This window comes from Petaurus breviceps, unplaced genomic scaffold (assembly GCF_028583685.1).
Source record: "Petaurus breviceps papuanus isolate PSGF00001 unplaced genomic scaffold, PetGlider_PUasm1.0 90822, whole genome shotgun sequence".
Classification (NCBI taxonomy): Eukaryota; Metazoa; Chordata; class Mammalia; order Diprotodontia; family Petauridae; genus Petaurus; species Petaurus breviceps.
The window spans coordinates 2,181,135-2,185,393 of NW_027187351.1; the positions used below are offsets into that span (position 1 = coordinate 2,181,135).

Below are 4,259 nucleotides of genomic sequence, written 5' to 3' on the forward strand. Positions count from 1 at the left end.
TCCAGTGTAATTATCTCTTGGTATTTCCAATACACTATGTTGTATATATCTTGTTTGTACATAGTTGTTTGTATATTGTCTCCCCTTTTTGACAACAGGAACTGTTGTTTACTTTTTTTTTTTTTTTGACCCAGTGCTTAGCATAGTGTCTGACATATAGTAGGTACTTAGTAATACCTGTTGACTGACAGTTTACAATATGATAGAAAAAAATCTTAAAAGAAGTAGGAACAAAATAAAGACCTTAGAATGAGCAACCATTACAGCATTATGGAGTCTCAGAGTTAGGAAGGACATCAGAAGATCATAGAGTTAGAACTGGAAAGTACCATAGAGACCATTTTGTCTAATTCCTTCATTTTAGAGATGTTGAAACTAAGACCCAGAGGTTAAGTGACTTGCCTATGGTCACAAACCTTTGTAGCAGGAGTAGCAGAGCCAGGATTTGAAACCAGATCTTCTGATTCCAAATCCATTATTCTTTCCACTAGTATCATGGTAGCCTCAGAGGTCATCACTGAATAAAAGTTATCTCTACAATATTTGTGACGTGTGGTCTTCCAATTTTCACTCAAAATCATACTACCTTTTGTCATTCTACATTTGGGTAACATGCCTGTTTGAAACTTCTCATTGCTCCTACTTCTGTCTCTCTGGGGTTAAGATAAATAAACCTAATCCCTTTTCCGCATGATGACCCTTCAGATAATTGAAGGTCAGGCTATCATCTACCACCTTAAGTTTTCCCTTCTCCAGGCTGAAAATTCTCAGTTTCATCAACTGATTTTCATGTGGCATGATCTTGAAACCATTTACTATCCTGATCATCTCTATGGATGTTGTTTTAGTCAGTAATTTGTATCTGACTCTTCGTGGTTTTTTTTTTTTTTTGTTTGTTTTGGGCAAAGATACTGCAGTCATTTGCCATTGCCTTCTCCAGCTCATTTTACAGATGAGGAAGCTGAGGCAAATAGGGTAAGCGACTTGCCCAGAATCACACAGCTAGTTAGTCTCTGAGATCAGATTTGAACTCGGTACTCCCTGAGTCAAAGCCCAGCACTCTCCATTGCATCACCATTGCTCTTTCTGGATATTCCTCAGTTCATCAATGTCTTTCCTAAAATATGGCCCCTAGAACTGAAAATAATGCTCCATCTGTGGTCTGACCAGGGTATAAATTAGTGTGGGACTATTGCTTCTGTAATAAACTCTCCTCTTATTGCAATCTAAGTTGGAATTCATTCTCTGGGATTCTATATTATACAGTTCACTCATTTTTAGCTTGCAGACCATTAAAATCGAAGTTAATTTTTTTCAACATAAATGTAAGACTTTGCATTTATCTGTATTACATTTTCTTCTCATTATTTTTGTCCTAGTGTTCTGACCCATCAAGGGCTTTTCAGATCCTGATTCTGTCATCTAAAGATATATTCATATTTTTTCATTTTGTGTCATTGGCAGATATAATAAGCTGTTATCCATGTCTTTATCTTGAATGATCTCCCTTCAGCTTATTTTCAGTGTCAGTTGTTTTTGCTAGGAGATACCTCATATGTTCTAATTTTTCAGTATTTAATTTTGCTCTAATAATTCTTGTTGTCTCCCAAACCATTAGGTTCCATTTGCTTTACTCTTCTCTTTACAGGGCCCACATATATTTCATCTTCTGTTTTAAGCAGTTTACTCTCCTTCTGATTTTTTTTCTCCATGCCTATAATTTCACTTTTTATGTCTTGTTTCATTTTTTCCTCCCAGTCTTGCAGTCTTTATCACCAAGTCATTCTTTTTTCAGGGGCTCTACTTGTAGTGTATTGTGGAATTATATTCTTCTGGGTTTATCTCTTGGGCTTTGCTTAACTAGTAGGATTTATTCATTGTTAGGAGGATTTTTTAAAATTTAAATTTGCTCTTATCTTCATCATCAGTTCCTAGATTAGGACTTTGAGCCAGGGTCAGACTTTGTTCCTTCCTACTAGGTCCTAGTCCTGTTTCACCTGCTTTCTCTATAGTTCTGGATGGAGTAGATGGGTTCCAATTTCTTTTCCTCTCTTCTTCTCCAGCACTGATTTTGGACTGTGCCTTTTTGGTGACCCAACATGTGTTCTAACCTATATATCCATTATTTTCTCCTTGTGCACGGTAACAAATTTGGAGTTAGTTTTGTCTCTTGCTATGGCTCTTACAAACCCTAACAGAATGTCTATAATTTTGAGATTACACTGGATTTATGCTTTCGGGAAAGTTCCAGTATAGATTGTTGGGTTTCATTTATCTCCATCTCCTTGTCTCCTTGCAGAGTCACCTATTTTTATGCTTTGGTCTTGTGCTCAGCTACAATAGGATCCAACTATATTTTTCAGTCTAGTGCTTGTTTGAGGCTTTCCAGAGGTCCTTGACTTGGGCTGTGTAGGTACCACTTCTCTACTCTTGTTTCATCAACCAGGAGATGGTTTGTCCCCTGCTTCAGCTCTGACAGAACAGGACTGAGATCCTGCTGGTATCAAGACTCTTTTACAAGAGATTGTGCTGAGTTTCAGGCCTTCCTGAAGAACTCTTGACCACCATGCCTGCAAATGGCTTGCTTTTTTCCTGTGCAGTCTTGGACTGGATGGAAGAGTGTACTGGCGTTTCCATATGGTTTTAGAAGCTCACTGCTTCATTTAGCATCCTTTTGAATCTTTGTCAAAAGTCCTTATATATTTATCCAAGTCATTGATAAAAATGTCAAAACATCATAAGGTCAGGTACAGATCCCCAGTAACATTGACCTTTGAGTTCAGTTATTCAACAAATTTTGAATTCAATTAACACTATTATTGTCTAGGTTCTATCTTTTTACCATTACATTCATGTTCATATTTATTTCTCAAGAAACCATGTCAAAAATTTTGCTAAAAAATAGGTAATCTGTGACCTCCACTTTTCATTCCCTTGATCTACTAGTCTAATAACCCTGTGAAAACAGGAAATGAAGTTAGTTTGGCATTCTTCTTCTTTTTTTTTTTTTTTTAGTAGTTTACGGGTTTATTTAACACAAATAAAAATGTGCAAAGATTTTTACTCATTTTCTTCACTCCTCAGTCTAGCGTTTGGATTGGTGATCTTGATGGCTAGCTGAGCTGCTCTCTCAACAATAACTTTCCGATTCTTAGAGGAAACGTGAGCAATCTCAGCACAATAAGATTTGTTGCACATCAGAAGCACTTCTAGCTCTTTGACACTGTGCACCAAAAACTTCCTGAACCCACTTGACAGCATGTGTTTTGTCTTCTTATTACTTCCATAACCAATATTGGGCATCAAGATCTGGCCCTTGAATCGCCTTCGCACCCTGTTGTCAATGCCTCTTGGTTTACGCCAGTTTCTCTTGATCTTGACATATCTGTCAGACTGGTGCCGGATAAACTTCTTGGTCTTCTTCTTAACGATTTTAGGCTTCACGAAGGGTCTGAGGGAGGGCATGGAGCCAGAACAATGGTCAGATTCCTTAAGAAAGAGTATGTATTCTTGATTTAAAACTTTATGTTTTAATTTTTCAACTTCCAGGACCTGATAGGAAGGCACTTCTTTCCGCCAGGAGTTGAAGTCGTTCACAAGAGCCGGCATTATTTTTCTTAATGAAGTTAGGCTAGCTCTTTGTGATTACTGCTTCCTTCCTACATGTTCACTATCTATCTCTTTCAAAATAAGCCTGAGAATTTTGTCAGGAATTGAGACTACCCTCCCTGACCTGAGTTTTGGAGATCGCTATCTTTTTTTAATGGAGATAAAATTTTCCCTTTTTTAACATTTGTTGTGAAAGAAGGAAGGAAAAGAAACTAGAACTCAACCACTTCATCCAGAACTATAGCAAGGTAGTATCAGCAGAGGTAAGAAAACCCCTAGTTGCCGTTCTATTTTGTTTCAAATTCTATTCTTTTCACCAAGATATTTTGACAATTTCTTTTTGTTGCCCTTAGTTTTCCTTGTAAGTTTCAGATCACTCTGAGCCCTAGCCTCTTCACATTATTCTTACAGGATTGAACTATTGTTTTCCATTTATCTTTTGCTAGGCAAAATATATTTAAATTCTATAGATTGATGCAAATTTGCAGAGAAAGTTATATTACTAAATATGTATGTTCCCCTCTTTAGTCTTGCCTTCTTTCCAATGCAGTGTGACCAATAAACTGCATTTCCAATGTAGTTTTTAAAAAATTTTATTGATATCTTTTTATATCATCATAATTTCTCCCATTATATCTGCCTTTTCCACT

General features: G+C 36.7%; 1 pseudogene; it reads right to left on the minus strand.

The window, feature by feature from the left end:
- Window positions 1-2,988: 2,988 nt before the first annotated feature.
- LOC138148131 (large ribosomal subunit protein eL32 pseudogene) lies at window positions 2,989-3,690 on the minus strand (annotated as a pseudogene).
- Window positions 3,691-4,259: the final 569 nt, after the last annotated feature.